Source organism: Odocoileus virginianus, chromosome 10 (assembly GCF_023699985.2).
Source record: "Odocoileus virginianus isolate 20LAN1187 ecotype Illinois chromosome 10, Ovbor_1.2, whole genome shotgun sequence".
NCBI classification, from domain to species: domain Eukaryota; kingdom Metazoa; phylum Chordata; class Mammalia; order Artiodactyla; family Cervidae; genus Odocoileus; species Odocoileus virginianus.
In genome coordinates, this window is record NC_069683.1 from 72,749,167 (window position 1) to 72,774,497 (window position 25,331).

Genomic DNA, 25,331 nt, shown 5'->3' on the forward strand with positions numbered 1-25,331 from the left:
TCTTCCTTTGTACTAAAACTTGGATTACAACTTTACTGCTAGTTTTACTACTAGAACCAGTTTTCTGATGTTAGGACTGCTCAGATTCCATGAGCATATAAGCCAACTCTACCGAGTAAATCAATCTATCTACCTTCCCTCCAATTGGCTCTGTTTCTCTGGAAAACACTAATACATGTGGCTAATGGGTACTGTAGTGTATTGTATTATACAGCAAATGAGTATTATCATCATCACAGAAAGTTACTGACTAGCTGATGTACTATAAAATAATGTGCCTGTGTTAAGAGTGCGTGTGCACGCATGTGCAGGAGGCAGTAATAGGATGCAATCTGCAGTAAGTATTGGAAAAATAAGTAACCTGCAGTCATTTTGTGAGCAGTGTTCTGAGTAACTATAAGGAGGGAGATATATTAAGAATGAAGGTGGGAGTGAACTTCTGTGGAAATGAAAGAATATGGAAGTCAAATAGGTAGAGATGAAAAAAGCGAAACTTTCAAAAACAGTATCTTTAAGGGTATAAAAAATGGATGCCCCATTCTGCAGATTTAGGTATAGGAAATATAATAAATTGAGGATTCCTGTAGTAAATTTCCATTTTCACTTCTATGCATGCTACACATGCTTTAATATATTGCCAGTATGCAAAGAGTTTCAAATTGGGTGATTACAGGTCTTGGGAAGTAGAATTGTTTCTGATTCTGACAGAATGCCTCACTTTCTGAGTGCCTCACAGATTCGATGTTATTACCAAATGTTGTAAATCTGAATTTAGGAAAATTCCAAATCAGCTCCTTACAAGTTGGAAGGCACAGTAATGATGAGAAATAGCTCTGGAAAAAACATATTCAAGGAATGGCTCTAAATGTGAGCACCAATAGTTATGGTTTTACTCCAGCCAGGTCAAAGCTTTGTTTCCAGGTTGCTATTGTTTTCTCTCTGACCCCCAAATCTTAGAACCTTACTGTTGCCATCTAGGAAATAAAGTCTCAAAGGACATTACTGGTTTCAAATTTCTAAGATGAAACAAAGCAGATGCAAGACACACAATATGAAGGAACAAATGGTAAATCTGTTCTGCCACTCTCCTTTAGAGAGATGCTACAAGCATCTAATGGAACCGCAGTTGCTGACAAATCATGAAAAAAAAATCACAAGGGAGAGAAAGAAGGTCAAGTATCACCCAAATTCATCATCAGCAACCACGTCTATTCTGTGAGACAGCATCTCCAACTGTTTCTCTAGCCCATGGACTACCAAGACTCCCTGAAACCCTCTCAGGAGTCTGTGAAGTTAAAACTATTTCATACAAACATTAAGTAGTTACTTTTCTCACTATTCTGACACTTGCACTAATGGAACAAAAGAAATGTGAATGAAATTGCTACCATCAAGGAATACACCTATTTATTGTATTCTTCACCCCAAGCACTCGGAAGGGGGGAAAAGTCAACTTCACTTAAAATTGTCCTTAGTAAAGTGCTAAAAATTCTGGATTTTATTAAAGCTTGCTCCTTAAGGATACATCTTCTTAATTCTGTGTGACAAAATGGGAAGTCCATATAGAGCATTTCTGCTATGTGCCCAAGAACTACACCGTCTTGAGGAAAAGCACGGATGCAGCTACCATTTACATGGAACGTCAAATAACAAGACACATTATGACTATTCTATCTTGGGTATCTGGCAGATATTCTCAAAAGTAAAGGAAGAGAGCCCGCCATTTTGAGGAAAAGAACTGAAAATATTTGTTGTCAATATAATTGAGCTTACAAACAAACAAACACAAAGAATGAAGTGTCATAAAGGGAGAAAGATAATAAGAGGCTTGGGAGCAGTTCCAAAGAAACGTAAGACAGAAAACAGTTGTATTAGAGTTCTTCAGAGAAAAAAAACCAATAGGCCATATATTTGGCTATAAGCCTATTTGTTATATATATAAAACTACTGGTAAGCTGGAATCAACATTGCTGGGAGAACTATCAATAACGTCAGATATGCAGATGACACCACCCTTATGGCAGAGAGTGAAGAGGAACTGAAAAGCCTCTTGATGAAAGTGAAAGAGAAGAGTGAAAAACTTGGCTTAAAGCTTAACATTCAGAAAACTAAGACCATGGCATCTGGTCCCATCACCTCATGGGAAATAGATGGGGAGATAGTGCAAACAGTGTCAGACTTTATTTTTTTGGGCTCCAAAATCACTGCGGATGGTGACTGCAGCCATGAAATTAAAAGACGCTTACTCCTTGGAAGGAAAGTCATGACAAACCTAGATGGCATATTAAAAAGCAGAGACATTACTTTGCTAACAAAGGTCCGTCTGGTCAAGGCTATGGTTTTCCAGTGGTCATGCATGAATGAGAGAGTTGAGAGTTGGGACTGTGAAGAAAGCTGAGCGCCGAAGAATTGATGCTTTTGAACTGTGGTATTGGAGAAGACTCTTGAGAGTCCCTTCAACTGCAAGGAGATCCAACCAGTCTATCCTAAAGGAGATCAGTCCTGGGTGTTCATTGGAAGGACTGATGCTGAAGGTGAAACTCCAATACTTTGGCCACCTCATGCGAAGAGTTGACTCACTGGAAAAGAGACTGATGCTGGGAGGGATTGGGGGCAGGAGGAGAAGGGGACGACAGAGGATGAGATGGCTGGATGGCATCACGACTCGATGGGCGTGAGTTTGAGTAAACTCCGGGAGTTGGTGATGGACAGGGAGGCCTGGCGTGCTGCGATTCATGGGGTCGCAGAGTCAGACACGACTGAGTGACTGAACTGAACTGAACTGATATGTGCTATATCTGTGTGGGTTGTGTGTGTATATGTATATGTGTGTATGTAACTATAGTATATATGTGTATACATACACATAATTGGCTCACAAAGTTGTGGAGGTCCCAAGATTAAGGTTGGCTAGTCAGAGACTCAGAACAGCCAATGGTGTAGTTTCACTTTGAATCCAAAGGCCTAAGAACCAGGACAGCTGAGGGTGTCAATTCTACTCTGAAAGCTGGCAGGCTGGAAACCTAGGAAGAGATTATTTTTCAGTTCAAGGCCAAAGGCAGGAAATGATTAATGTTCTATTCAGGTCTTCAATTGACTGGATGAGGCCCACATGCATTAGAAGTGGCAATAATTTACTCAGTCTATATACTCAAGTGTTAATCTTATCCAGAAACACCCTCAGAGACATACCCAGAATAACCATCTGACCAAATGTCTGAGCACCCAGTGCCAAGTCATCACAACAGTGCAAATCTTAAGAATGTTGATAATATCCAATCTAGGATGCAAAAGAATATTCCAAGTTAGAGTGGGCTACAGAGAAAATCATCAGAATGGTGAAAATCTTTACTTAAGACTGTTGAGGTTAATTCCCTAGTAGTCCAGTGGTTAAGACTCTGCTTTCACTGCTGGGTCCTGGGTTCAATCCTTGGTGAGGAACTAAGATTTCCCCAAGCCGTATGTTGCGGCCAAAAAAAACAACAACAAAAAAGAATGTTGGTAACATCTGATCTAGGATAAAAACATATTCCAAGTTAGAGCAGGGTAGAAAATCTTTCTACCAATAATTATATATGGCTATTGTTTCAATGGTAATTTCTTACCTCACAAGGCATACTTCTTAAGTCACCTGTAAAACTATGTTTATAAAATATGTATGTTTTTCCTCCTTTTCTAATAGCTACAAAATCACATAAGACACAGGTGAAAAAGTTCTAGAGCTGAGAAAAAACATAAAAAGAACAGGGAGAGAAATGGAGGAAAACTAATTGGGAGAGATGGTGGAAGCCATAGGAAGAGAATTTCAAAAATGAAGTAGCTCCCATATAATCAAAGGCTGAAAAAGTTTAGGTAAGGTAAGGACTGAAAAGAAGTCACTGATGGTTTGAGGGTGGGATAGGGAGAGGCCAGATTATAGTGGTTTTAAGAGAGGATAACGAACATATTTTATATAAAGTTTTTTTTTAAGTTCAGTGAGGTTGGAACAAGAGGACCATGTATATGCTTAGGAATTTTGTTTTGCTTAGATGGGAGAAATTTAAGCATGCAAATACACTGAGAAGAAAGGGGGGAAAGTGGAGGAAAAATTTTGATAATGATTACAACAATCTAAATTAAGCACTTTTTATTGTTATTCTTCAGTCAAAAGTTGAATCTGACACTTTGCAACCACACGGAATACAGAACTCCAGACTTCCCTGTCCTTCACTATCTCCCGGACTTTGCTCAAATTCAAATGCAGTAAGTCGGTGATGATATCTAACCAACTCATCCTCTGCTGCCCCCTTCTGCTCCTGCTGTCAATCTTTCCCAGCATCAGTGTTGTTTCCTGTGAGTCAGCTTTCCCATCAGGTGGCCAAAGTATTGAAGCTTCAGCTTCAACATCAGTCTGAATGAATATTCAGGACTGATTTCCTTTAGGATTGACTGGCTTGATCTCCTTGCTGTCCAAAGGACTCTCAGGAGTCTTCTCCAGCACAATTTAAAAGCATCATTTTTTCGGTGATCAGCCTTCTTTATGGTCCAACTCTCACATCGGGACATGACTACTAGAAAAACCATAGCTTTGACTAGACATCCTTTGTTGGCAAAGTGATGTCTTTGCTTTTTTAACATGCTGACATAGTTTGTGACAGGTTTTCTTACAAGGAGCAAGCATCTTTTCATTTCATGGCTGCAGTCTCAGTCCACAGAGATTTTGGAGCCCAAGAAAATAAAACCTGTCACTGCCTCTACTTTTTCCCCTTCTATTTGCCATGAAGTGATGGGACCAGAAGCCATGTTCTTAGGTTTTTTGAATGTTGAGTTCAAGCCAGCTTTTTCACTCTCCCCTTTCACCTTCATCAAGAGGCTCTTTAGTTCCTTTTCACTTTCTGCCATTAAGAGTGGTATCATCTGCATATATGAAGTTGTTGATGTTTCTCCAGGGAATCTTGATTCCAGTTTGTAAGTCATCCAGCCCACCACTTCCTATGATGTAGTCTGCATAGAAGTTAAATAACCAGAGAGACATACAGACTTGTCCTGTTCCTTTCCCAAATTTAAATCAGTCAGTTGTTCCATGACTGGTTCTAACTGTTGCTTCTTGACCTGCATATAGGTTTCGCAGGAGACAGGTAAGGTGGTCTGTTATTCCCATCTCTATAAGAATTTTCAACAGCTTGTTGTGATCTACATAGTCAAAGGCTTTAACATAGTCAAAGAAATAATATGTCGTTTTTTTTTTTTCTTTCTGGAATTCCCTTGCATTCTGCATGATCCAACGAATGCTGGCAATTTGATCTCTGGCTCCTCTGCCTTTTCTAAATGCAGCTTGTACATCTGGAAGTTCTCGGTTCATGTACTAATGAAGCCTACCGTGAAGGATTTTGAGCAGAACCTAATTAGCATGTGAAATAAGCACATCTGTACAGTAGTCTGAATCTTCTTTGGCTTGCCCTTCTTTGGGATTTCAATGAAAACTGACCTTTTCCAGTTCGGAGGCCACTGATAAGTTTCTCAAATTTGCTGACATGTTGGGTGCAGCACTTTGACATCATCAGCTTTTAGGATTTGAAATAGCTCAGTTGGAATTCCATCACCTCCACTAGCTTTGTTCATAGTGATGTTTCCTAAGGCCCACTTCACTTCACACTCCAGGATGTCTGACTCTAGGTGAGTGATCACACCATTGTGTTTATCTGGGTCACTAAGATCTTTTTTGTATAGTTCTTCCGCGTATTCTTGCCACCTCTTCTTAATCTCTTCTGTTTCTGTTATGCCCTTACCGTTTTTGTCCTTTATTGTACCCATCCTTCTATGAAATGGGCCCTTGATACCTCCAATTTTCATGACAAGATCTCCTTTCCATTCGATTGTTTTCCTCTATTTCTTTGCACTGTTTATTTAGGAAGGCCTTCTTAACCCTCCTTGCTATTTTCATGAACTCTGCATTCAGTTAGGTATATCTTTCCCTTTCTCCTTTGCCTTTCACTTCTTTTTGTATAGCCTCCTCAGACAACCACTTTGCCTTCTTGCATTTCTTTCTTTGTGGGATGGTTTTAGTCTCTGCCTCCTTTACAGTGCTATGAACTTCTGTCCATAGTTCTTCAGGTACTCTACCTACCAGACCTAATCCCTTGAATCTATTTGTCACCTCCACCATATAATCATAAGAGATTTGATTTAGGTCATACCTCACTGGGCTAGTAGCTTTTCCTACTTTCTTCTATTTAAGCCTGCATTTTGCCATAAGGAGCTCATGATCTAGCCACAGTTAGCTCCAAGTCTTGCTTTTGCTGTATGTATAAAGCTCCTTCACCTTCAGCTGCCAAGAATATAATCAATCGGCCTTAGTTACTGACCATTTGGTAATGTCCATGTGTAGAGTCATCTCTTGTGTTGTTGGAAGAGGGTGTATGCTATGAGCATGTCTTAACAAAACTGTCAGTCTTTGCCTGGATTCATTTTGCACTCCAAGGCCAAACATGCCTATTACTTCAGGTATCTCTTGACTTCCTACTTTTGCATTCCAATCTCCAGTGATGAGAATGACATCTTTTTTTTGGTGTGAGTTCTAGAAAGTCTTGTAGGTCTTCACAGAACTAGTCAACTTCAGCTCTTCACCATTAGTGGCTGGGGCACAGATTTGGATTGCTGTAATACTGGTCTCCCTTGGAAACAAACCGAGAACGTCTTATTATTTTTGAGATTGCACCCAAGTACTGTATTTCAGACTCTCTTGTTGACTTGACCATGTCCAATTTACCTTGACTGGTGGTCCTAACATTCCAGGTTCCTAAGCAATATACTGTTCATCGGACTTACTGTCACCACCAGAGAGGTCTACAACTGACTGTTGTTTCCTCTTGGACCCAGCCACTTCATTCTTACTGGAGCTATTAGTAATTAATTACCCAGTGCTCTTCCCCAGTAGCCCACTGGACACATTCTGACCTGGGGGACTCATCTTTTGGTGTCATATCTTTTTGCCTTTTCATACTGTTCATGGGGTTCTCACATCAAGAATACTGGAGTGGGGTGCCACTCCCTCCTCCACTGGACCACGTTTTATCGGAACTATTCACTATGACCCATCCATCTTAGGTGACCCTGCATGGCCTGGCTCATATCTTAATTGAGTTATGCTAGCCCCTTCACCACAACAAGACTGTGATCCATGAAGGGGAATTAAGAACTTACATCCCTATCAATGCAGATCTTTTTGGACCTTTAAAGCAATAAACTAGAGAAAAACACTATCTGGTAAAACTCCCATTCCTATTAACACGTAAACATTAATAAATAAATGAATTATTAGAGACTCAAATTTCATAGTTTGTGATATAACAGACCTGACAGTATTAGAATTTATAATTAGCAATTTATAGAGCTATTTTATTCAATATTCTTAATCCTTTAAGATTAACAATTAGTTTTCCAAAATGGGAAACTGAAGCCAAGATTAAGCCAAAATTAAACAATAAGATTCAGACACAAAACTAACAGAACTATGCTTGCTTCACTTAAAGTCCCTGGTATTTTCAATACTATTTTGACCCTGGATTTTTAATATTAAATGAAAGCTCACAAAGTATCTTACTGCTCAAAAGATCCAAATGTAAATGTACTAGTCAAATGTAAATGTACTAGTCAAAAGTAACCATGACAAAAAAAAAAAATAATAACCATGACAATTTAAGGTCATTCTGAATAAGAAAGACATATATGATGATAACAAGAGCTAACATTTAGTCAGTACCATGTGTCAAAGTTATGGTTTTTCCAGTAGTCATGTATGGATGTAGAGTTGGACTATAAAGAAGGCCAAGTGCTGAAGAATTGATGCTTTTGAACTGTGGTGTTGGAGAAGATTCTTGAGAGTCCCTTGGACTGCAAGGAGATCAAACCAGTTAATCCTAAAGGAAATCATCCTGAGTATTCACTGGAAGGACTGATGCTAAATCTGAAGCTCCAGTACTTTGGCCACCTGATGTGAAGAACTGACTCACTGGAAAAGACCCTGATGCTGGGAAAGACTAAAGGCAGGAGAAGGGGATGACAGAAGATGAGATGGTTGGATGGCATCACTGACTCAATGGACATGAGTTTAAGCAAGCTCCAGGAGTTGGGGATGGACAAGATGCCTTGTGTACTTCAGTCCATGGTGTCGCAAAGAGTTGGACACGACTGAGCGATTGAACTGATCTTGGAAAAGCTTTAATCAACAATTACAAAGTATATATTACATTGTTGTTGTTTAGATCCTAAGTTCTTTCTGACTTTTCTGCAACCCCATGGACTGTATCCTGCCAGGCTCCTCTGTCCATGGGATTTCCCAAGCAAGAATACTGGGGTGGGTTGCCATATCCTTCTCCAGAGGAACATCACAGCCCAGGAATTGAACCTGTGTCTCCTGCATGGCAGGCAGATTCTTGACTACTGAGCCACCAGAGAAGCATGCACACACATATATTATATACCTTGGTCCCTTGGTAACCAAAGGGGGCTGCTTCCAAGGCACTCCACCCCATCTAATACCAAACTCCACAGATGCATCATATTCCACATTGCTCGGTAGAAAGAATCAATATTGTGAAAATGTCTATACTACCAAAGGCAATTGACAGATTCAATGTGATCCCTATTAAATTATCAATGACATCTATCACAGAACTAGGACAGAAAATTACAATTCATATGGAAACACAGAAGACCCCAAATAGCCAAAGCAGTATTGAGAAAGAAGAATGGAGCTGGAGGAATCAACCTTACTGACGTCAGATTATACTACAAAGCTACAGTCATCAAGACAGTATGGCACTGGCACAAAAACAGAAATACAGACCAATGAAACAAGATAGAAAGCTCAGAAATAAACCCACGCACCTACAGGTACCTTATTTGACAAAGGAGGCAAGAATATAAAATGGGGAAAGACAGCCTCTTCAGTAAATGGTGCTGCAAAAACTGGACAGATACATGTAAAAGAATTAAATCAGAGCACTTCCTAACACCATATTCAAAGATACACTCAAAATGGATTAAAGACATAAATGGAAGACCAGAAGCTATAAAACTCTTAGAGGAAAACATAAGCAGAAGCAAGATTCTCTATGACCCACCCTCCTAGAATAATGTATAATAAAAACAAAAGTAAACAAGTGGGACCTGATTAAACTTAAAAGCTTTTGCACAGCAAAGGAAACTATAAGCAAGGTGAAAAGACAACTCTCAGAATGGAGAAAATAACAGCAAATGAAACAACTGACAAAGGATAAATTTCCAAAATACACATGAAAAGATGCTCCACATGCTCATTATTAGAGAAATGCAAATCAAAACTACAGTGAGATATCACCCCACACCAGTCAGAATGGTCATCATCAAAAGGTCTACAAACAATAAACGCTGGAGAGGGTGTGGAGAAAAGGGAACACTCTTGCACTGTTGGTGGGAATGCAAAGTGATACAGCCACTACGGAAGACAGTATAGAGATTCCTTAAAAAAAAACTAGGAATAAAACCACCATATGACCCAACAATCCCACTCCTAGGCATTTACCCTGAGGAAACCAAAACTGAAAAAGAAACATCTATCCATTGTTCACTGCAGCACTATTTACAATAGACAGAACATGGAAGCAACCTGGATGTCCATTGACAGATGAATGGATAAAGAAGTTGTGGTATATATACACAGTGGAATATTACTCAGCCATAAAAAGGAATGCACTGAGTCAGTCCTAATGAGGTGGATGAACCTAGAACCTACAGAGTGAAGTAAGTCAGAAAGAGAAAGATAAATGTTGTATTCTAATGCACATACACGGAACCTAAAAAAATGGTACTGAAGAATTTATTTACAGGGCAGCAGTGGAGAGACAAACATAGAGAACAGACTTACAGACATGGGGAGAAGGGAGGAGAGGGTGAGATGTAGGACAAGAGTAAAATGGAAACTTACATTACCATATGTAAAAAAAGACAGCCAATGGGAATTTGTTGTATGACTCAGGAAACTCAAACAGGGGCTCTGTGTCAACCTAGAGGGATGGGATGGGGAGGGAGATGGGAGGGAGGTTCTGAGGGGAGGAGATATATGTATACCTATTGCTGATTCATGTTGAGGTTTGACAGAAAACAAAATTCTTTAAAGCAATTATCCTTCAATAAAAAAATAATTTAAAAAATGGCTGGCATGTATGGTCAGTCCTTTCAATCTGTGGATGCAGAACCTGTAGATATGGAGGACTGAATGCATGTACAAAATATGTAAGTGATGTAATACTTAAAACAACCACTACAGAGTCTATACAAAGAGATACACGCAAATTCATTATAGCTAAATGAAAATGGAAGATGGAATCCTAAAAACGGTTCAAGTAACCCACAGGAAGACAGGAAAAAAAGAAATTAAAAACAGAATAAACAGAAAACAACCAACCAAAAAGCAGACTTAAGTACTAAAATATCAACAACTGTACTAAATGTAAATGGTACACATACACACACACACACACACACACACCCCACATATATATATCAATTTAAGGCAAAGAACAGCAGAGATTTTTGTTTTTAAGTTACCCCAATTTTATCCTTCTTATAAGTAAGTTACTTCAAACAGAATGATACAAGTGGCCTAGAAGTCAAAGAATAAAGAAAGATATAGATTGTATAGATATACTATACAAGCATAAATTAAGAGAAAACAGGTGGGGCTATATGAATATCAGATAGAGTAGACTTCAGCAAGAAAAAGTATCAGGGACAGAGAGATATATCACATAAGGTCAATCCACCAAGAAGACAGGGTAAACCGAAGTGTGTATATCAAACAAAAGAGCTGAAATAATGTGAAGCAAAAAAGGACAGATCTGAAAAGAACACACAAAGTATTTATTATAGCTAAAATGCTGGAGACCTGAACACCTCTCTCCCTAAAATTAACAGAACAAGAAAACAGTAAATCAGCAATGATACATAAGAACTCGGTAACACCAGCAACCAACAGAATCTAATCAACAGAATACACATGAGTTTTAAGCACCTATGAAACATATATTAAGGGTGACCATATTCTGACTCACAAAAAGAAACTTCCAATGATTTAAAAGAATTGAAATCACACACCTACTATGTTATATGGCCACAATGAAGTGGGACTAGAAATTAAGAATAGTTAATACGAAAATCTCCCCCCACACACACACAAAATCTCCCCCACATCTAGAAATGAAATAACACACTTCCTAAAAATCCATGAGGCAAAGAGAAAGTCTCAAGGGAAATTTTTTTTTAAATACATATAATTGGAACAAAAATATATTTAAATGTGTGGGATGTAGCTAATAACAATGCTGAGAGAAAATTTAATCTCAATAAATGCCCATGTTATGAAATAAAGGTCTCAAACCAATAACCGAAGCTCACACCTTAGAAAACTAGAAAAAGAGCAAAATAAACTCAATGTATACAAGAGAGACGAAATGATGAAAGCAAATATCTATGAAATCAAAAATTTTTAAATGCAGAGAAAAATAATGAAACAAAGAGCTTATTCTTTGAAAAGTTCAATAAAGTAGACCAACCTACAGCAAGATTGACAAAGAAAAAGAAAAAAAAGCACAAATTATTAATGTCAGGAATGAAGCAAGGGACTACTATAGGCCTTGTAAACATCAAAAGGATAAGAGAGCACTATTAATATAAATAACTGTTCACATAACAATTTGATAGTACAGATGAAATGGACTAATTCCTCAAAAAGCACACAATACAACAACTCACTCAAAATGAAATATAAAATTTGAACAGCTATGTTACTATTAAACAAATTAAGTTTTCCAGAAGTTTAAAGAATGGATACTAAATCTATACAGTTTCTTCCACAATATAAAAGAAGAGGGAATACTTCTTAATTAATTTTATAAAGTCAGTTTTACTGTAGCATCCCAAAGAAACTACCAAAAAAATGCTCAAACTTTAAATTAATACCTTCACAAATATGATGGAAAAATTTTTTTTTAAAGTTCAGCAATAAACAAAAGAAATTTTATATTACAACCATGTAGGTTATCCAGGGATGTGAGAATACTACAATATTCAAGTATCAATAGATGTAACTCACCTTTGAAGGATGCTATGAAAGAAAATCAACACAGTAAAAGCATTAAAAATCCAATACCTATTAATGAGAAAAACTCTTCAGCCAATAAGAAATAGAGAACTTCCTCAAACTGATGAAGAACATCTACAATAAAATTTATTGATAACACTACACACTAAAGGGTAAGAGAGCTGGACAGGAAGTCAAACCAGTCAATCCTAAAGGAAATCAACCCTGAACAATCCTGGAACGACAGATGCTGAAGCTCCAATATTTTGGCCACTTGAGGTGAAGAGCAGACTCACTGGAAAGGACTCTGATTCTGGGAAAGATTGAGGGCAGGAAGAGAAGGGGGTGACAGCGGATGAGACAGCTGGATGGCACCAGTGACTCAATGGACATGAGTTTGAGCAAAGTCTGGGAGATAGTGAAGGACAGGGAAGCCTGGCGTGCTATAGTCCATGAGGTCACAAAGAGTCAGACATGACTTAGCAACTGAACAACAACAAGGAACTGAATGTTCTAAGATGAGAAAAAATGACAAGGATATCCACTCTTACCACTGCCTTTCATCATAATATTGGAAGTTCTAGCCAGCACACCAAAGCAAGAAAATACCATACAAAGCATACATATTTGAAAGGAAGAAATAAACTATTTATAGACCTTAAACTTGTCTGTGAAAAAGTATTTGATAAAATATATGTGTATATATATATATATAAATACATATTTCTATATATAAATACATATACATATAGGCTTCTCAGGTGGCACTAGTGGTAAAGAACCTGCCTGCCAATGCAGGAGACAAGAGATGTGGGTTCAATCCCTGAGTTGAGAAGATCCTCTGGAGTAGGAAATGGCAACCCACTTCAGTATTCTTGCCTGTGAAATCCTGTGGACAGAGGAGCCTGGTGGGCTACAGTCCATGGGGCTGCAAAGAGGCAAACATGACTGAGCACACACACACACACACACACACACAAATAAGTTCAACAATGCCAAGGATATAATAACACAAGAAAACAGTTTTTCTATAAAATAGCCATGAATACATGGAAACCAAAATTTAATAGATACTACTACTTACAATATCAAAGAAGGGAGAGAGGGAAAGAGAAATTCACAGGTATAAAACTAACAAAACATGTACAAGGATTCATACGCTGAAAACTACAACATGCTCATCAAAGAAATCAACGAAACCTAAATACATGGTAAGATATGCCACATTCATGAGTTAGAAAAATCACCATAGTAGGTATGCCAGTTCTCCCCATACTGACTATACTGGTTTAATACAATTCCTATCAAAATCCCAGAAAATCCCAGGTTTTCTAAAATATAGATAACTTTATTCCAAAACATATATAGGATGATAAGGAAAGCCAAATAGCTAACACAAATTTGAAAAATAATGTGAGAAGTATCAGTCTACCTGATTTTAAGACTTATATAGATACAGTAATCAAGACTGTATGATACTGGTGAAGACTAAATACACAGATCAGTGGAAAAGAACCTATAACTAACAAATAGTCCCACTCAAGTAAAGTCAACTGATTTTTGACCAAAGTTCAAAAGTAATTCAAAGAATAGTACTGAAGCAAATGATATTAAAACAAATGGATATCCACAAGCAAAAAAAAAAAGTGAACCTTGATCTAACCATCACACTTTATACAAAAATTAACTCAAAATGCATCATAAATTTAAAGGGAAAAATTTAAACTACAAAACTTTTAGAAGAAAGAAATCATAGGAGGAAATCTTTGTGACTAGGGGTTAGTCAATATGAGTTCTCAGATATGACAGAAAAAGTATAATCCATAAAATAGAGGAAAAAAATGATAGGTTGAATTTTACCAAAATTAAAATCTTTTCCTTTGTGAAAGACCATGTAAAGATGATGGAAACACAAGCTATGGCCTGTAAGAAAATACTTGCAAATGAAATCTGATAAAAGATTCACATAAAGAACTCTCGAAACTCAATGGGTTGAAAAAACCCAAACAACCCAACTAAAAAATAGCCAAAGGGCATGAAGAAATATTTGGCCAATGAAATATACAGATGGAAAATAAGCACATTAAGAAATGTTCAAAAAAAAAAAAAAAAGAAATGTTCATATCATTAGTCATTAAAGGCATAATTCATTCTATTAAACTTCACAGATATTGCAGTTTTGATAATTTGTGGCAACCCTGTGCTGTCAGATGAGAGTTAGTATTTTTTAGAACTAATACTTTAAATAGGTATGTACAGTGTTTTTAAACATAATGCTATTGATACTAATACTTACAGTACAGAGTAAACATAACTTTTATAAGCATTGGGAAAAACAACTACATATAACTTGCTTTATTGCAATATTTGCTTTATTGCAGAGGTCTGGAACCAACCTGTCTATACCTCCAAGATATTCCACTATGAAAAAATGTAAAGTTAAGACCACAGTGGAAATATTATTACCTATTAGAATGGCTATTATTAAAAACAGTGGTAACACCAAAAGCTTGAGAGGATTCAAAGACACTAGACCATTCATACACTGATAATGGAAATTATTTGCTAGTTTCTTAAAAGGTGGTTTAGCTTGTGTTTTCAAGACTATGATGCAAGATCCCCAGCAATGCCTTGCTGGCTGTGACACCTGCTTTGCTGCTGTTGCTGGCCCAGACAGGGAAGCTAATTCTTAGCTTTATTGGTGAATGCAACCCTAGCCCCACTTACCTGGAAACCTGCCCAGAGCATCCAGGAAACAGAGCAGCTCAGCAACACCTGAAGAGCACCAAGCCAGTGATTCTGTCTGACCAAGAACTTAGTGAGCAGTTCTGACTGATTAAGATCCTTAGCCAGAAAGTCATACCAGCTGTAAATGCTGTTACATGGCCCCCAGGTTGGAAAGCAAATTCAAAGCCTGGCCTGAATACAGCTTCCATGCCTGCCCAATCAGAAAAACTAAACAGAAAACTCAGGAAGCTGTGTAGCCCCACCTACCACCCTGCTTACAACAGCAATGGAGCAGAAAGCTGAGCCAACATTGCACCATCAAAGGAAAGTAATAAAGTTCCAAGCTGACTCTAAAGAAATGGAGATTTCTGAACTGTGTACAAAGATTTCAGAATAATCCCCTCAAAGAAGTTTAGTGAGCTTCTTTACAGACATTAAACAAAATTAGGAAAACAGTGCATGAGCAAAGCCAGAAGTTCAACCAAGAAGTAAGCCATTAAAAAAAAAAAAAAATTCCAGAGTTGAAGAACACAATGACTGATCTGAAGAATTCAATGGAGAGCTTTAACATCAGACTTGGTCAAGCAGAAAAAAGAATCAATGAATAGAAAACAGGGCATTTAAAATCATTCAGTTGGAGGAGCAAAAAAGTACAAAAGAGTAAAATAGTCTATGAGAACCACAGGATACCATCAAATGAATAACAACTGCATTATGAGAATCCCAGAAGAAAAAAGAACAGAAAATATTTTTAAAGCAATAATGGCTGTACAAACCTGGGGAGAGATATGGACATCAAGAGCCATGGGGCCCAAAGGACGCCAAATAGACTACTTCAAAATGGCTATAGAGACACATTGTAATTACACTGTCAAAAGTCAGACAAGAAAGAATTTTAAAAGGAGCAGAGGAGCAACACTCATATACAAGGGACCACTCCCAATAGACTATGGTCAGATTTCTCAACAGAAACTTTGTAGTCCTGGACAGAATGGGGTGATATATTCAAAATACTGCAAGAAAACAAAACACTGTCTTCAAGAAGTGCACTGGGAAGACCTAGAGGGATGGGGAGGGGAGGGAGGTGGCAGGGGGGATCAGGATGGGGAATACATGTAAATCCATGGCTAATTCATGTCAATGTATGGCAAAAACCACTACAATATTGTAAAGTAATTAACCTCCAACTAATAAAAATAAATGGAAAAAAAAAAGAATACTATACCCAAAAAACAAAAAAAGAATACTATACCCAACAAAATCATCTTTCAGAAATTAATGAAAGACAAAGACTTTTCTGAAAACACAAAAACTGAGTGAGTTCATCACCACCAGATGCCTTAAAAGAAATAATAAAGGGAGTTCTTCAAGTAAGAATGAAAAGATGATAAAAACACATGAATGTAAGTGTAAAGCTAACCGGGTAAATATATGAAGTTAGATTCTCTAATAGAGAATTAGATTCTCTAATATGGTGGTACATAATTCAAAATTTTAAATAAACATTAATATATAACTAACTAAAATAATGTATTAGATGCACAAAATACATATAAACTAAAATATCAATAATTTAAAATGGAAAAATAGAAGTAAAAATATAAAGTTTATACATTAATAGAAACTGTCATATTAAAACAGTAAGTTAAAAACATAAGTTTTATGTTAGTCTCATGGTAACCAAAAACAAAAAACCTATAGTAGTTACACTAATGACTATGACAAAAGAGTCAAAGAATGTGAAGTGAAAGTTGCTCAGTCATGTCCAACTCTTTGCAACCCCATGGACTGTACAGTCCATGGAATTCTCCAGGCCAGAATACTGGAGTGGATAGCCATTTCCTTCTCCAGGGGATATTCCCAACCCAGGGATAGAACCCAGGTCTCCTGCATTACAGGTGGATTCTTTACCACTGAGCTATCAGGAAGCCAGTCAAAGAATATTACTACAAAAAGTCAAGTCACAAAGAAGAGAGATAAAAAAGAAACTCAACACTATTAATAAAATGGCAACAGAAGTCTTCACCTATGTAGAAAATTCCATAGACTCCACCAAGAAATGTAAGCATTAATAAATTAAGCAAAATTACAGGATACAATATCAACATACAAAAACTGTTTTTCAGTTCTTAAGTTGTGTCTGACTCTTTGCACCTCATGGACTGCGCATGCCAGGCTTCCCTGTCCTTCACTACCTCTTTTCTCAAACTCAAAGACCACTGATTCATTGATACCATCCAATCATCTCTTTCTCTGTCACCCCATTCTCATCCTGCCCTCAATCTTTCTCAGCATCCAGGTCTTTTCCAATGAGTCGGTTTTTCCCATCTGGTGGCCAAAGTATTGGAGCTTCAGCTTCAGTATCAGTCCTTCCAGTGAATATTCAGGGTTGATTTCCTTTAGGATTAACTGGTTTGATCTCCTTGCTGTCCAAGGGATTCTTGAGAGTCTTCTCCAACACCACAGTTTGAAAGCATCAATTCTTCGAATTAGCCTTCTTTATGGTCCAACTCTCACAGCCGTACACAACTACTGGAAAAACCATAGCCTTGACAATATGAACCTTTGTTGGCAAAGTGATGTCTCTGCTTTTTAATACACTAACAAGGTTTATGATAGCTTCTCTTTCAAGGAGCAAATGTCTTTTCATTTCATGGCTGCAGTTAACATTTGCAGTGATTCTGGAGCCCAAGAAAATAAAATCTGCACTGTTTCTACCTGTTACTCATCTACTTGCTATGAAGTGATGGGACCAGATGCCAGCACTAGTTTTTTGCTTTTTCACTTTCTTTCACTTTCATCAAGAGGCTCTTTAGTTCCTCTTCATTTTCTTCCAATAGGCTGGTATCATCTGCATATCTGAGGCTGTTGATATTTCTCCTGGCAATCTTGATTCCAGTTTGTAATGCGTCCAGTCGAGCATTTCACATGATGCACTCTGCATATAAATTAAATAAGCAAGGTGGTCTGGTTTTCCCATCTCTTTAGGAATTTCCCACAGTTTGTTGTGATCCACACAGTCAAAGGCTTTAGCGTAGTCAATGAAGCAGAAGTAGATGCTTTTCTAGAATTCCCTTGCTTTTTGTGATCCAACGGATGTTGGCAATTTGATCTCTGGTTCCTCTGCCTTTTCTAAATCCAGCTTGTTCATCTGGAAGTTCTCAGTTCACACACTATTGAAGCCAAGCCTGAAGGACTTTGAGCGTTACTTTGCTGGCATGTGAAATGAGTGCAACTGTACAGTAGTTTGAACACTCTTAGGTACGGTACTTCTTTAGGATTGGAATGAAAACTGACCCTTTCCAAATTTGTTGGCATATCAAGTGTAGCACTTTCACAGCATCAGCTTTAGGGTGTGAAATAGCACAGCTGGAATTCTAACACCTCCACTAGATTTGTTCATAGTAATGCCTCCTAAAGCCCACTTGACTTCACATTTGAGAATGTCTGGTTATAGGTGAATGACCACACCATTGGGGTTATCCAGTTCATTAATATCTTTTTTGTACAGTTTTGGTCACTGTCTCCTGTACAATGTTATGAACCTCCATCCATAGTTCTTCAAGTACTCTATCAGATCTAATCCCTCGAATCTATTTGTCACTTCCACTGTAAAATCATAAGAGATTTGATTTAGATCATACCTGAATGGCCTAATGGTTTTCCCTACTTTCTTCAATTTAAGTCTGAATTTTGCAATAAGGAGTTCATGATCTGAGCAACAGTCAGCTCCAGGTCTTGTATGTGCTAAGAACAAAATTAACTATGAAGTAAATAAAACATTCCCACTTATGGCAGTATCAACAACAATATAATACTTAGGAGTACATTAACCATGTAGGTGAAAAACTTAACACACCAAAAAGTACAGGATACTAATGAAAGAAACTGAAGAAGACACAAGTAAATGTAAAGATATTAAATGTTCTTGGATTTGAAGAATTAACATTATTAAAATGTCTGTACAACACAAAGCCATCTATAGAGTCAATACAATCCCTATCATGATTTCCTAGGCATTTCTCACACACACACACACACACACACACACACACAAATAACAGAAAAAAAAAAAAAAAAACAATCTTGCAATTTATATGGAACTATCATAGACACTAAACAGCCAAAACAATCCTGAGAAAGAACAAAGCTAGACACATCATGTCTTGATTTTAAACTATATTACAAAGCTACAGTAACCAAAACAGTATGCACTAGGACAAAACCAGATACACAGACTAATGGGAAACACATATAAGTTCAACTAACGTTTGACAAGAAGACCGCAAACTCAGTGGTAAAAAGACAAATTTCTTCAAAAATTGAGCTGGGAAAAATGAATATTCACATGCCAAAGAATGAAACCACATCCCTATTTCACAATACCCACAAAAATTAACTCAAAATTAATTAAAGACTTAAATGTAACATCTGATACCATAAAACTCCCAGAAGAAAAACGAGGAATAAGCTCCTTTACCACAGTAATAGCAATGATTTGGGGTGGGGGGTATGACATCTAAAGCGCAGACACAAAAAATAAACAAGTGGGACTATAGCAAACAAACAGGTTTCTGTACAGTAAATGAAACAATCCACAAAACAAATAGGCAATCTACAGAATGCGACAAAATATTCTCAAACCACACATCTGATAAAATGTCAACATCCAAACTGTATAACAAACAACTCAATAGCAAAAAAACCCAAAAAATGCAATTAAAAATGAGCAAAGAACTCAAATAGATTTCTTTTTCCAAAAAAGATATTCAAATGGCCCACAGGAAAACATGAAAAGGTACTCAACATCACTAATCAAAACCCTAATAGATCACCTCATACTTGTTGGCATGGCTACTGTCAAAAACAGAAGCAATAACAAGTGGTGTTGGGGGTGTGGAGGAAAGGAAAGAAACCTTTGTATACATCTGTTGTGAATGTAAACTGGTATAGTCAAATAGAAAACAGTACGTAGGTTTCTTGAAAAATTAAAGATAGAAGTACCACTTCATGCTTCAGACATGTCCCATGGACTGTAGTCCACTAGGCTCCTCTGTCCACAGGATTTTCCAGACAAAGATACTGGAGTGGGTTGCCATTTCCTCCTCCAGGGAGAAGTACTACATGATTCAGCAATTCAACTTCTGGGTATATACCCAAAATACATCAAATCACCATCCTGAATAGGTGTCTGTACCCCCACTTCACTGTAGCATTGTTCACAACAGCCAAGACATGGAGACATTGTAAAGGCCCATGGGAAAATGAAAGGATAAAGAAAAAATGATACACACACACACATATATACAGAGGAAAATTATTCAGCCATAAAAAAGAAGGAATATTGCTAGTTGTGACAACATGGATTGACCTTAAGGGCATTATGCTAGGTCAGATGGAGAAAGACAAATATTGTACAATGTCACTTACATGTGGGATCTAAAAACCTAAAGTCATAGAAACAGAACAAATTAGTATTAGCCAAAGGTAGGTGGGTGTGTGTGTGTGTGCAGGGGAGAACTGGGTAAAGGTAATAAGAATATACAAATTTCCAGTTCTAAGATAAATAAGTTCTGGAAACATAACATTCAGCATGATGACAACAGTTAACAATACTATGTGGAATATCCGAAAGTTACTAGGAGAGTAGAGCTTACAAGTTCACATCAGAAGAAAAAACTAACTTCAGGAGATAGACACTAACTTATTGTGGTAATTATTTAGCAATACATGTATGTGTGTGTTCATCTGCTCAGTTGTGTCCAACTCTCTGTGACCCTTTGGACTTAGCCTGCCAGACTCCTCTACCCATGGGATTTCTCAGGCAAGAATACTGGGGAGGGTTGCCATTTTCTCTTCCAAGGGTTATTCCCAACCCAGGGATCAAACCCATGTTTCCTGCATCTCCTGCCTTGCAGGAATCATGATGTACACCAAAAATACTATGTTGTATATCAACTGTATCTCAATAAAACTAGGGGGCAGGAAACTAAACACATATCATACAACCCAATAATCACAGACCTTGCCATTTATCCTAGGAGAAATAAAAATTTATGTGGGCATAAAAACCTGTATATAACTTTTCATAGCAGCTTTATTTATATAGTCAAAAACTGGAAACAACCAAAATGTTGCTAAACAAACGGATGAGTATACAAACTGGTACATCCATATCATGAAGTATAACTCACCTTTAAAAAGGAACAAATTACTATATACACAATTTAGATGAATTACAAAAGCATTATCATGAATGAAAATTCAGTCTCTAAAGGTCACATATTTTATAATTCTACTTCTAAAATATTCTTTAAATGATAAAATTATAGGCATGAGAAAGACATTAGACGTTTCCAGGGATTAAAGACTGTTGTGGGGGGGTTGCTGGAAGTGGATATATGCAAAGGAGACCTGATTGTGACAGTAGCCATGGGAATCTAACACAGGTGATAAAATGACATGAAATTATACATACACTGTATCAATGTCAAATTCCTGGTTTTAAATTTGAACAATTATGTAAGATATAAAACTGGGGAAACTGCATGAAGGATATATGTGATCTCTCTGTAATAGTTTCATAACTTCCTGTGTATCTGTACTCTTAAAAATGAAGAGAAAAAGACAATAACATAAATTCAAATCAGAAACTATTTTGACTTTACAGTTCTGTTCTTGTTCAAAACACTCAGAATATTCAAAGAAAATTTCCTTTTATTTTTAGTGTAACTGGTTCCTCAGTTTTTAGAAATAAGTTGAATGTAAAACAACAAGAAGATATCCAAATCTGAGACTTTCAAAAGGATAAAATCTCTATTTTTCCTTGTGGCACAGACCTTGAGAACATCAATTTTAAAAACACAATCATAATTTTTTTGATATTAAGTTCACTGACGTTAAAAATATGAATGTAACTCGGATTGTTAGATTAAGTCAATTACTGAGTCTCATTGTTCATAAAGAACTAAAGAATTAAACTCAATGATACAAGTATAAAGCAGTTCTTCGGGGGACTTTCAAAATGGCAGAGGAGTAAGACTATACCATAAAGTAAGACTATACCATGAAGACTATACCATAAGGGAAGGTGGGGAGATCACCGTCCCCCACAAATACATCATAAATGCATCTGCATGTGGAACAACTCGTTCAGAACACCTTCTGGATGTTGGCAGAAGACGCCAGACTTCCAAAAAGGCAAGCTAATCTTCACAGAATGAAGTAGGGCAAAAGATACAAGAAAAATGAAAGACAAAGGACTTGGGATGGGGACCTGAACCTCAGGGAGGGAGCCATGAAGGAGGAAAAGTCTGCACACTCAGAAACCCCCTCATGGGTGGGGACAGGAGCATCTTCAGAACCTCAAAGGGGAACGCAGCAACATTAGGAAGGCAAAATGAAAAGAATTCACCACAGAGATAATTGCTGACCGAAACTTCCCAGTTGAGACACTGTCTGCATGCCCACTACAGTGATTTGGGGCTGGGCGCTGAGGCTCAGGCTTCAGGTACTGGACCCGAGGGAGAAAACTGGGGTTGACAGCAATGATGCTAATCTGAGGGAACTAGTACAACACAGCTGAGAGAGTCCAGGGTAAAGCCTGGGCCTTTCAGAGAGGGATCATTGCTGCAGGGAAACTCTAATTCCACACACGCACAGACTACAGGATGCTGCGTTTGTGAGAGCCATAGATGGGAGAAGCCACAGATGTGGACTGCAACCCCAGAGGCAGGTGCACTGGCCACCAACCGCCAGAGCTGGCAAAAGTGCCAGATGTGGCACTAGCCATGACTGCAGTTTACGATCCCAGAGTGGGGAATGCAGGCTGACTGGCCACTTCTAAAGCCAAGGCAAGGGCCAGAGGTTATTGACAAAATGCTACTGGGGTCTCAACCCCAGAAGAAGCAGCTTTCACCAAGCAGTGAGCAGGCACAGGTCACTGCCCACACCTTCCGGGGAGCCTTTGTAGCTTGGCTCTGCTGAGGGACATACAAACCAAGGCCAACTCCCCTGAGGCAGCACATGACGGCCTGACTGTAGCAACTTCCTGCAGGCCTCCACCTCAGTGGGCACTCCCACATGTCCCAGCTGTGTCTGCCATATCACTCCCTCTCCCAAGTCAAACTGAGCAAGCAAGCCCTGATCAGCTGCTACTCTCATTCACTCTTGTCTGGGTGGGGAACAGACAATGGAGGGTGGCCTACAAGCAGATGCAGGCCAAAACCAAAGCTGAGCACCAGGGGTCACAGGATGGAAGAAGAGGAAGGGAATGTGCTCCTCTAGCCACAAGTGCAGCAGATTAAATCCCCACAAAGAGCCTAAGGCTGTGGACGGACTTTGGGAGCAAGAACAAGCTGGAATAAGACCAGATCTGAGTCTGAGCTGACCGTACAGCACCCACAACAGGTCCAGAGACCTTCCCAGAAATGTTGGAGGACTTCCTGAGTAAACAGAATCACTAGTGCTCACTGTACTCAAGGACAACAGAGGATTCAGGAGGACATTCTTCTCTATATATATGTATGTATGCATTTTTTCTTTTTCATATTGTTGTAATGGTGTTCTTTACTATTCCTTTAATTTTTAAACTTACTTTTCCTTTTTAAAAACCTTTTACTTTTGAATAAATTCATTTTTTTTCCTATTTTTACAGTACTCTAGTTGTATTCCATTTTTTCCCATGTTTTTTGATCTTGTATTTCTGCTACTCTAGTTTTTAGTATTTGTTTTCACTTAGCATTTGTTTATTGGCTTGAATGTACTCTTCCTTTTTTGGTTCCTATTTTTATTCTTTTTCCTCTTTTTTTTCTATTCTCTTTGTGAGTATATGAAGGCTCCTTTGTTTATTCTTGTCTGTTGATTGTTGCTTGTGTTGCTTTCACCATTTGGCTTAGGGCTTTTGTCCTTTTTTTTTTTCTTTCTATATTTGACTTCCTCTTTTTCCTTTTGCTTTTCGTTTTTTTTTTTTTTTTCACTTTTCCCCCGCTTTTCTTTTCTGTTTTTTTCCTCTTCTCTCACTCCTTTTTTGTGCCCTTAATTACTTTTTCTCTCCCTTTTGTGCTGTGTGGCTTGTGGAGTCTTGGGGCTACAGTAAGGAGTCGGGCCTGAACCTCCAAGGTAGGAGACCTGAGTCCAGGGTGTTGAACCACGAGAGAACTCCCAATCCCATGGAACATTAAACAACAAGAGCTCTCCCAAAGGCCGCCATCTCAACACTAAGACCACGCAACACACAAAAGGCCAGCAAGCTCCAATGCCAGACGCCTGATGCCAAACCATCAGCACAACATGAACACAACACTGCTCATAGCAGAGAGGTGTCCCAAAGCCAAACTGGTTTTATGAGGCTACCATCACTCTAATACCAAAACGTGACAAACATACACACACACAAAAAAAATTACAGGCCAATATCACTGATGACATGTACTGCATGCAGGCTTTCAAGTCCAACTCTTTGCAATCCCATCAACTGTAGCCCACCAGGCTCCTCAGTCCATGGAATTTTCCAGGCTAGAATACTACAGTGGTTTCCCATTTCTTACTCCAGGGGTTCTGCCTGTCCTGGAGATTGAACCTGTGATTCTCAGTCTCCTGTAATGACAAGTAGATTCTTTTACCATGGTGTCACCAGGGAAGTCAATAACTAATAAACATTGATACAAAAATCCTCAACAAAACACTAGCAAACAGAATCCAACAACATATTGAAAGGGTCAGATATCCCCTTATCAAGTGGGATTTATCTCAGGAATGCAAGGATTCTTCAATACACAGAAATCAATCAATGTGATACACGATATTAACAAACTGAAAGATAAAACCATATGATAATCTCAATAAAAGCAGAAAAAGCTTCTGCAAAATTCAGCACCCATTTATGTTAAAGTAAACTCTTTAAAAAAATGGGCACAGAAGGAATCTACCTTAACAAAATAAAGGCCGTTTACAGCAAACCAACAGCAAACATGATTCTCAATGGTGAGAAACTGAAAGCATTTACCCTAAGATCAGAAACAAGACAAGGGTGCCCACTTGTGAGACAGGGTGTCCTATTATTCAACATAGTTTTGGATGTCCTGCTACAGCAATCAGAAGAAAAAGAAATAAAAGGAAACCAGAGTGGAAAGGAAGAAATAAAACTCTATTTGCAGATAACATGATACTGTACGTAAGAAATCCTAAAGACACTATCAGAAAATTACTAGAGCTAATCAGTGAATATGGTAAAGTTGCAGGATATAAAATCAATACACAGAAAACACATGCATTCCTATATTCTAACAATGAAAAATCAGGAAGAGAAATTAAGGAATCAATCCCATTTACCATTACAACAAAAAGAATAAAATATCTAGGAATAAATCTACCTAAGGAGACAAAAGAACTGTATTCAGAAAACTATAAGATGCTGATGAAAGAAATCAAGGATGATATAAATAGATGGAGGAATATTCCATGATCTTGACTTGGAAGAATCAATATTGTGAAAATTACTATA

General features: G+C 37.9%; 1 protein-coding gene across 3 annotated transcripts in view; it reads right to left on the reverse strand.

Annotated features, from left to right (window-relative positions):
• The window catches only part of KBTBD3 (kelch repeat and BTB domain containing 3), a 53,913-nt gene that overhangs the window by 14,133 nt on the left and 14,449 nt on the right, over positions 1–25,331 (reverse strand). The window lies entirely within an intron of this gene.